At 37.5% G+C, this 10000-nt stretch overlaps 1 protein-coding gene and 1 long non-coding RNA gene across 2 annotated transcripts in view; one reads left to right on the top strand and one right to left on the bottom strand.

Moving 5' to 3' along the window:
- Positions 1-2607, top strand: part of LOC136828638 (fibrocystin-L-like) — an 87527-nt gene extending 84920 nt beyond the window's left edge. Inside the window, 1 exon segment of the mRNA XM_067086674.1 lies at positions 1287-2607. The gene's annotated coding sequence lies outside the window, so the exon portion shown is untranslated.
- Positions 2608-7295: 4688 nt separating this feature from the next.
- Positions 7296-10000, bottom strand: part of LOC136828641 (uncharacterized) — a 3722-nt gene continuing 1017 nt past the window's right edge. The window contains exons 2-3 of the long non-coding RNA XR_010850161.1: positions 9900-9977; positions 7296-7431 (exon numbers count right to left, since the gene is read on the bottom strand). This is a non-coding gene — a long non-coding RNA (uncharacterized lncRNA). The remainder of the gene's footprint in view (positions 7432-9899; positions 9978-10000) is intronic.

The raw sequence follows: 10000 nt of genomic DNA, 5'->3' as shown, positions 1-10000 counted from the left end.
GTACTAGACTATACACATAACACTAGACTATGCAGGATGCTGTGTATGCAGCATAGTTACTTTTTACCTTTGTAAACTCAAACTCGTGTTGCATAACTTGAATAATTGTTTTACAAGTCTCCAGGATTATATGCCCTAAGGAAAGAGTAGTGGCGCCCAAGCGAAGTGTGGCCAGCAACCTCTCGTACACTGATATTGGTTGTCTGATACAAGTGTGCTTTTTATTTATAGAAGAGGGGAGACCATATATAATAATTCCATGTCGGTCTGCTCATCTATTCTCTGGTAATTAAACCAGTCACCTAGGTAAAGTTTCAGTTCATTAATAAACAATCGTGAGATAATCCATTTCTCTTCTTCAACCATAGTTTAATCCAGGTTCTCCTTTTTCGGTGGGGTTTTCCAATTTCTGCAAGAGCGCAGTCTATAGCGTCATCACTGAGCGGAGCTGAGAAGTCTTCGCTCTACCAGGTTTCGGCAAACTGAAGTGAATCCGAACGTGTATGGGCACAGCGGATACCGGAGTTAGAACTGAGCCTCATCCGCCGGTCGCATCGTCTATGGGGCCCTTAACAATGTTGCCGTTGAAGATGACTTGCTGAGCTCGTGGGGCCAAGTGGTTTTGCTGCTGATATTTTCATTTCTTTTCGGCTACGCCATCAGCTGCCTTTTAGAGCAGGCAAGAGGCACTAGTCCACAACAACGCAAGAGCTTAAAATGCAGGACCCTGAAGAGACCAGTGCCTTCAAACACATGGCCTCCTTTTTCTTCAGACGTGGCTTCGTCACTTCACATACCTTCGTATAACGCCATCTTAAATTCTTAAAGACTCCAGGATCTTGTGTAGCAGTCTTCAGCTCCTGTCGGATCCGTTTCTCCCCCAAAAATCTTCGAAGCCTTAGGTCACCAGGAAGGACCAAATCCCACTCCTTTTCCATAAAAAGATCCAAAGGCTTCAGAGCCTGGAGATCGTCTTGAAGCCTTTGGAAACCCCAGAAGACTCTTGAATTCATCTTCAAGAACGTGGGCTTCCCCAAAATAAATCTTGGAAGCCTTTCATATCCATAAAACTCTCTTCTTTAGTAATGTGCAAGAAATCCAAAGGTTACAGAGCCTGTAGATTGTCTTGAAAACTTGGGAAGACCCAGAAGCCTCCGGAATTCCCAGAAGCCCTCGGAATTCCCAGATTCCCTACTGTCACCCCGGGGAGGACAAGATCCACTTGGAAATTATTATGTAGAAGATATAGTCCTGAAATATATTACTGAGAATCTTTTCCTTTCCAGGTGAGTGGGAGCTCGATACAATTAAAGACTTCTCTCTTGACACTTTGTGAAATTATGCGGTTCAACAAGTTGAAGGTCTTCATGAAGTGCCGCTACTTCCATATGACGGATCTTCGCATTCAGGCCGGTGGACAGATGTTCTCGTGCCCCAAAGGTCATCACAGAATTACCCTTCTTCAACAGCACAGGATCCAGAATATGCGTTGAGGACGGGGCACTTACAAGAGAGAGAGAGAGAGATCTTCACATTACACCCCGTCCTGAAGTCACCATAAGAATTGTCGCCCTTGAACAAAAAAGGACTAATCGTGAATATTGTGGATGGTACTTTCAAGAGTCATTGACTATTACCAGTCCATTCGCCTTTTGAATTTCATCTCATTATATTTGATGGGTTATGGAGCTTGATTATGTGTACTCGTTGGTATACGAAATTACAATGATATTTTGAACTACATCTGAGATGACAGTATTGTCAGTAATTACTCCTGAAGACCACATTTACTTTTTCTTATAACAATTTTTAATTAGGCAGATGTGTTAATACCTACATTTAGTGTATTTTGCAAGTCTGAATGTTCTCAGAATAATATAGTTATACACCAGGTTATGTATTCACAGAGAAGTAAAATCTTACACTTTTATAAAGATAGCAGCGAGGTAGCTTGATATCTTATCTTTAGGTACGTGTATACCTATTTCACACTCATAACTGACCACATGAGGTTTATGACATAACCTTTGCACCTTCGTTGATCATAATTTTCTTGCATGCTTACCATTGGTGACTTACGATCGAGTAATAGTTATATAATAACTGTTTGTGACGCACGTCTAAAATACAGATGGTGTTCTTAGTCTTTTAGACATATTTATCGCAGTGCTTTCCAGATTTTGATAAATTTTGGTTATTTCTTCCTGTTTCCGCTCATTATTTTAATCACCATCAGTGAGGTAAAGGATTAGAACAGTATAAAAATTTTTTACACGAAGCTAAAGCTGAATTGATTTTTTTTTTTTTTTTGCTTAAAAGGAATTTATGACTTTTCACTGCAACAAAGTTTGACTTTTGACGTCTGTTCTTGTGAGCGACAGATTAATCACTCAAAGGCGGACGATTGATAAAACTGCTTTGCTTATCCTTTTGCGCATTAATATCTGCTCAGCAGTTTATTAAATATAGAAAAAGTTTATATACTGTTCAATAGGTAGTTGTTACCACCCCACAAACTCGTGAAAATGACCTCTGTGATACTGTACTGTACGACTCCTTTTTCATGGATATAAACCACAGTGTGACATTACATGTAATCTCTGTTGAGTGAATTTTCATTTACATCTGGTCTTCGGTGGGAGCAGACAGCTGAGGCACAGAGGCAACGAGACCAGTCTCTGTACTGACGGGTGAAAGGTCTGATGGCTGCATTACCGAAATCTTCAGTGTTGCACCATCTTAAAAGTGGAAATCTCGGGGCCTCAGAATAATATGCAATGGTTGACAGCACAGCAGATCAGTAGAAAATTAATTGAACGTTCATTCCGGTACAGAAGTATAGTTGTAATATTTTGTAAAGAGAAGATATTCTGTATGTAGAGAGTGAGAAAGAGTAATGTTAGAAAGACAAAGATAATGAACGATCCTTGAAATTAAGCTACGGCCATAAAACCTACTGTTCCTATTAATTTTCTCTTATGGCTCGACCACAAAGCATCCAACGACATTGTTTCTGTGTATTCATTCACAGGTGATCCATTCTTTGATTTTCTCTACAGTTACAGTCTTCTGTAACTGGTGGGCGTCTTGGAAACCAGATAATCCAGAATCAGTTAGTTAATTATTCCTTTATATACTAAATCAGCTCTGAATCACAACGACTAATAAATAGCTGGAGATGTTTGTATGCTATTGTCGGTTTCAGTTCATCTGTCCGCACACGGGTGAAGATGTGGCAATGCGCAGCGTAGCACGTGATTGACTGACAATCAGCGTTTCAGTATCGTTGACGTATTGTGATAAATATCAAACTATTTCTCCAGTAACGTATTTGAATGTTTTTATAGACAGAAACCTTGCCCCTTTTTATATAAATCATAGACCAGTCGAATTGCATTCACAGTATACCAACACAAGCACACGGAAAACGATATTACATCAAACAATGTACTCAGATCAAACACAAACGATCGAGATTATGTTTGTCTCATCAGTATAGCCCAGACCACAAATAGACCTATGTTCAAAACCTGTTCATATCACAAGATTTTCTAATCGTTCAAACTTTATGTACAGTTTCATTGCATGTACATATAAAAAACTCTATCATGATACCTTTAATATTGCTTACCACTAAAACATGAAGCATGAATCAGTGAAACTAGGCCTGTGCTACTGATTCCTCAGGTATTTTATTTTACTGGCCTTCTTGTAAGCACACATTCGTTCCATTGTAGTCAAAATTACTTTTCTGTTGTAACGTTTATCTTTTCATCCTATCTACTTATCGTTCCAATGCACAACAATAAAAAAAAAATTGTATACCTAGGCTAGCCTTTTATGCCGTACGCATGCCGACAGTAAAGATAACGTTAACTGTATGGAATTTTAAACTTTTAGACTTTTGCTGGATAAGCTATTTAGCTAAATAGGCCCGAAAGTGTCTTAGTACTTAGCTATTACGATGATTTGTATGCTTAAGAAAAATTATATAAATATGCAGAACATTCTGGAAGGAAACCCACAATGCCATTGTTTTCATGCCATGTTATAACTGAAATTTCCCGCCCTCCAACCAATACAGCTGTGGTGGTTCCATTCACCTCCCCCAGGCCCCAAGACAGCCTCGTAGACAACAATATTTCTTACTTATTTCGAATGTTAACCTTCTCATGTAATTTACATCCAAGAAATGATTAAAATGCCTCTTATTTGTACTCACATAGCCAGATTTTTTATATACCAACAATGAAAGAATAATTGTTTGAAGTCTATCGTTCCCTTGTCTTTGACCTGATTAGATTGTTTGTTACAAGCTCTTCATTCTTGTGCTTGAATTGTTACATTATCGACATAAATCGCCCTGTTTATGGTGTAAATAAGGCGTGAGGGTTGTTAGTATACAGTATATATAAGCATTCAGACGTACTGTATTATTGAAAAAACATTGTGCATCTTTATCACAGTAAGCCTGATCGGAATCACTGATTTCAGCCAATCGAGAGATAATGCCACATCTACCCAAAATCTACGTTGGTGACTTGGTGAGTGGAGTCAGATCAGAGTCATTAGTCTGAGGAAATGAAACAGACTGTTGTAGTACGTACTTCGGTGCGCCGCCACCAGGGTGGCGCAGCTCAGTGTTGCCGAAATGTGGAAGTGTGGCCTACGGTGTCTAAGTTTTGATGCACAAGATGATCGTGTGCAGAAGTGGCGTCTTCATTTTATGGTCTGCCACACCAAGTGTGGAAAAAATTTCCACTCCTTTTAGGGGTTTATTGTGGTCAGTTATATTATTTTCTTATATGATTCATTGACCTGTATTCTCGGTCATTTGCATATCTTTGTGTGTTTATATAATAATGATTTAATAAAGGGCCATCAAAGAATGGTTGTTTACGCCGAATCAGTAAGCAGCAGAAGAATGAAAGTAAAACTTGTTGGCACGTAGCCGATGGCACACACGAATCAATCATAAGACTGTCTCAACCTTACACACAACTGCTCTCAATGAATATAATAAAAATATATTTACAAAAGGGATAACAAATTACATTACTGTGGTGAGTAAATATAAGGCTGCTGTAGCATTTCTATGAAAATGAAGGGTATGGTAGGAAGGCATCATAAGATACTTCGCGAAATAAGAAAAAAAATAAATGATAGCTGGGAAAGTTATGTATGAGATGATCCAAACCAGTCTACGAGTAGCCCATGATTCATTTACTTTTAGGGGCATTCTTGTAGATTGCCCTGTTGGACAAAAGGATACAAAAGAGTCTGTAATTCTCTCTCTCTCTCTCTCTCTCTCTCTCTCTCTCTCTCTCTCTCTCTCTCTCTCTCTCTCTCTCTGTTAGGAAAATATTTTAGCATAGACTATATTCATAAAGATCTCGATTACTTTTCATGAAAACAAATGGCTAAATTTCGATTAACAAGAGTAGGCAAATAATTCTTTACACCAGTATTTTATGAATAGGTCTATGTTTATTCTGCAATGTTATTTTACTATATGAAAAATTTTCGAAGATACTACAAGCACCATAACAGCAGCAACAAAAACAAGAAAAACCACAACAAGAACCACAATAAAACGGCTGAATATAAGACAGGCTATTTATAATCCAAACATCATAAAGACATAGGACATTATAGGTCTACCTTATTTTTTACGGTCCTGTTATTTCGAAAGGAGATCGTGTCCTTAGGAAAATTCTTAGCAAGTTATATCCAATATGACTCGTATAGCCTATCATACTGCAACTTTAAGTTAAACATAGGCATATTCAGGTTTTGTCGCGTGCAGTCACTGCTTGTCATTCCTCCGAATGTGTAAACGATTGCAATGAAATCGATTTTATGAATATTAAAATGTAGTAAAATTTCCTGAAATCAATAACACCTGTCTGCATAGCTCTGAGAAAATCTGCGAGTTAAATTTAGAATGGTGAACGCGCTTGACAATATCATACGGTAATTATCATTGCCCAGTGATTCAAGTGCACCGATTTGAACGCAGACTTTCCTGTGTCACCTCCGTATTCGGGGTGAACCTCATTTACGAAACAACATTGCAGCATCGCGCAACACTCCTAACTTCATTCATATTTTCCTCTTTTTTTCTTACCATTTTATGGGAGATGTGTATTATGATTTTATTTCAAGGGATATGACGTTTCCTTTTGATAATCAGCAGAAAATATTTTTGTTTGGTAAAACAACCATTGCAAAATAAATGAAGATGAAAAGAACCACAGATTAACCAACTTTTCTAAACCATTGCTGACCAATCAGCTTCAAGGAATGGTCGTGACGTCATCAGTGGGCGGGGCTTAGCTGCAAAGCACGGTGGACTTCGCTATAGTCGCTTTGACACCGACATTTTCTTTGAAGTTAAAAACGTGCAGCCATGTGGGACATGAGATCAGATGATTATGACAAAATAGTAAAGAAAAAGTGTTGGGAGGAACTACTTGAAATTATCTGCAATTCTAATAAAGACTAAAGAAAAAAATCATAGTTATCTACATTTTTTATTGAATTTTTAAGTTTATACTCTTTACATTATACTGCAAATTGATCTCTTGCAAAGGCAGCGACATGCTTCCTAACTATGCAGGGATTTTTATTGTTTTGTCCTTCTTTCAAGAACACTCTTAATATGGTAGTCCTTATTTAACAAAGCCTTAAGATGGAAAGAAATGCTTTTGCTAGCCTTTTCTGGCGTCGCTATGTTTACAAGACAATGAGCAAATATGGTAAACAAAACGCAGTTTTTTAAACGACTGTGATACCGCCTTCACAGCGTGGCAACATCCTGTTTGTGTTAACATATCTTGTTTTAAATCTATAACAGCGATGCTTGATGACAATAGCTTTCTGACTGTAATTCTTTTACCTGTAACAAGATAGCATATTCTCTTAATAATCAAAAGAGTAAAAAGAAATGTTCTGGGCCGAGTGTTTTGGTATAGCTATTAGCTGGCCGCAATCACAGAGGCCACTCGCAGTCACACGCTAGGTAGAGATCGCCCCTCCAAGTTATAGACTCTCCATGCCCTGAATGTAGCAATTCTTCTCCAAGTTTGTCGGTGTAGAATTTCCAGTTCTCTCCGTGTATTCGACATGAGATTTCCAGTTCTTCTGCCGTAAAATTCAAGATGTTGACTGAGCATTTTTCCTGAACCTGTCTGATAAGAAGTTAGTAAGAGCCTGTGGTTGACCGATGTTTTCCCCAGCTGGAGTGTAAGTAACGGAGCGCTGGAATCCTCGGTCGTCTGTGACATTGTAGGATACGGTTTCGATCATCCCGTCGTGGAGTAGGATCGACCACACACCGATGACGTCGCCGTTGGGTAGCTTGACTTCCGCCCTATTCTGGAAGTTCCTTGACGATGGCTCCGATAGTTCGAAAGCCCACGCGCGGCCTTTCTGTTGATAAAATAGAACACGAAACATTCAAATTGCCAAGATTTCATTGTGCATTCTCATTTTTCAAAAGTTAACCATAATAAATTCACTCATAGCGTAAACAAAGTAAATATTTAACCCTGACTGAGATAGTCGTTAGGTAGGCATATGCCATTACGGAAAGACACATGACATGCAAATATTCAGTGAAAACGCGCACATATATTTATATATAATATGAAATTTATCATATATATATTTATATATATATATATATATATATATATATATATATATATATATATATATCCATTTATCTATATATATATATATATATATATATATATATCCATTTATCTATCGGTCTCTCGATCTATCTATCTATCTATATATATATATATATATATATATATATATATATATATATATATATATATATATATATATATATATATATATATATGTATGTATGTATGTATATCGTATCATATCATATGAAATCATATCCATTTGTTGGATAGTACGCACTCTCGTAGCAGATATTTTAAGGCAATGGTTCTCAACTGGGGGTCCCCGGACCACAAGGGGTCCGCGACTATAGAGTAGGAGGTCCGCGAGTTTTGGAAAATCACAAAGATGATGAAAATACAAATAAATAAATAATGACAAAACAACAACACAATTGTGCAGTATCATTATTATTATTATCAATATTATCATATGAAGAACAATGATTTTGCTATCCAAATGGATGAGTCCACTGATATCTCCAAAATGTCACAGTTACTATCGTACATAAGATATGAGTGGGAAAATGAAATGAAAGAGGATTTGTTGTTTTGCAAGGAACTACGAACAATAACAACAGCCACAGAAATATTTGAAACATTTGACAATTTTATGAGCGATAACAAAATAAACTGGTCAAGTTGTGTGTACAGGTGGCGCAGCAGCCATGACTGGAAGGCACAAGGGCGTTGTAAAACAGATAATGGCTGTTGCACCACGATCACGAGCCGTTTCAACTCGCTGTTTCTTACACAGAGAGGCCCTTGCAACTAAAGAAATGGAACTCGAATTGCATGAAGCTATGAACACAGCAGTGACTGTAGTTAATTTTGTCAAATCAAGAGCAACCAACTCAAGATTATTCAATGTGCAGTGTGAAGAAGTTGGAGCTGAACATCACTCGCTACACTTTCACACAGAGGTTAGGTGGCTCTCACGTGGACGAACGCGGGCACGGCTGTTCAGTTTACGAGCAGAGGTACATAGGTTTCTTTCAGAAAAGAAGCCAGAACTTGCAGATGTGTTCATAGGCAGCAAATGGCTCGCTGAACTAGCATATGTAGTTGATATTTTTGATGAAGCAAGCAAGCTAAACAAGACAATGCAAGGTGCAAATATAAATTGTATCTCTCGTTATGACAGAGTCGAGGCATTTAAAAGAAAATTACATCTATGAGAATCCCGTGTTTCGAAGGTATTTCTGATAATTTTGTAAATCTAAGTGTTTATACAAGATAATAACTTTGAACTTAGTACAGTTCAGCCTCAAGTAACGTCGCACCTTTCGGGATTGCTGGATTAGTATAATAGTTATTTTCCTAATATATCAGAGGATGAAGAAGCCACATATGAATGGATTGTAATTCCCTTTTCTGCAAATATCGAGACCTCCATCCCATCAACCTCTCCATCCAAGCTATTGGAAGAAGAACTCATTGACATTTCATCAGATAGTGCTCTGAAATCTCTATTCAAGGAGATATCCCCAGAATCATTTTGGGCTCAGTGTCATGATGAGTTTCCGTCATGTCATAGGATAGCTAAGAAAGTTCTTATCCCTTTTAGTACATCATATTTTTGTGAAGCAGGTTTTTCAGCAGTGACTACATTAAAAACAAAATATAGGTCCACGTTAGGCATTGAGGATGATATGGGCGTTTGCTTATCAAAAATTGCACCTCGTATTGATATTATTTTTAAGGATAAACAAAATGTTTCACACATTTTTATTTCTTGCTTGTAAAATATATCATGTTTGTTCTTTAGTTATATTAATTCCAGGTGGCTTATGTTGATTTTCTTCTGTGCTTCAGTTATATTAATTCTAGGACCTAGGTGTATATTATGTTCATTTTCTTCTACAAAGTTAAATTTTCTTATTTTGTTTTTCTTCTACAAAGTTGAATTTTCTTATTTTGTTTCATTTCTGGAGGTAGATTTTAAAATTATATATTCATAAAGCAAATGGAATGTCATTTCACTAATACTCTTTCTTGACTCAATTGTGTTTACCGTGGGTCAATCATTGTGTGAACGCTTAATTATCACACAATGACGGTATTTCAATATTCATCCCCAATTTATTATGGTACAGGGGTCCAGCAATTTCATTTATGATTACAAGGGGTCCGTGAAGCTTTGGGAGGTGAGAACCACTGTTTTAAGGTAAATATTTAAAAAAAGTTACACCTATCACTTACAGAGGCAAGATGTGGCAACGCTCCCCCATGGATGAGTCTCCCCAAGAAGGCGGCAACGAAAACCAGCAGAGCCAGAGTCTGGAAAAAAGAACGTGATAAAG

Source organism: Macrobrachium rosenbergii, chromosome 43, assembly GCF_040412425.1.
Source record: "Macrobrachium rosenbergii isolate ZJJX-2024 chromosome 43, ASM4041242v1, whole genome shotgun sequence".
Taxonomy (NCBI): Eukaryota; Metazoa; Arthropoda; class Malacostraca; order Decapoda; family Palaemonidae; genus Macrobrachium; species Macrobrachium rosenbergii.
The sequence above is the reverse complement of the archived record's forward strand: the minus strand, read 5'-3'. Positions and strand labels throughout refer to the sequence as shown.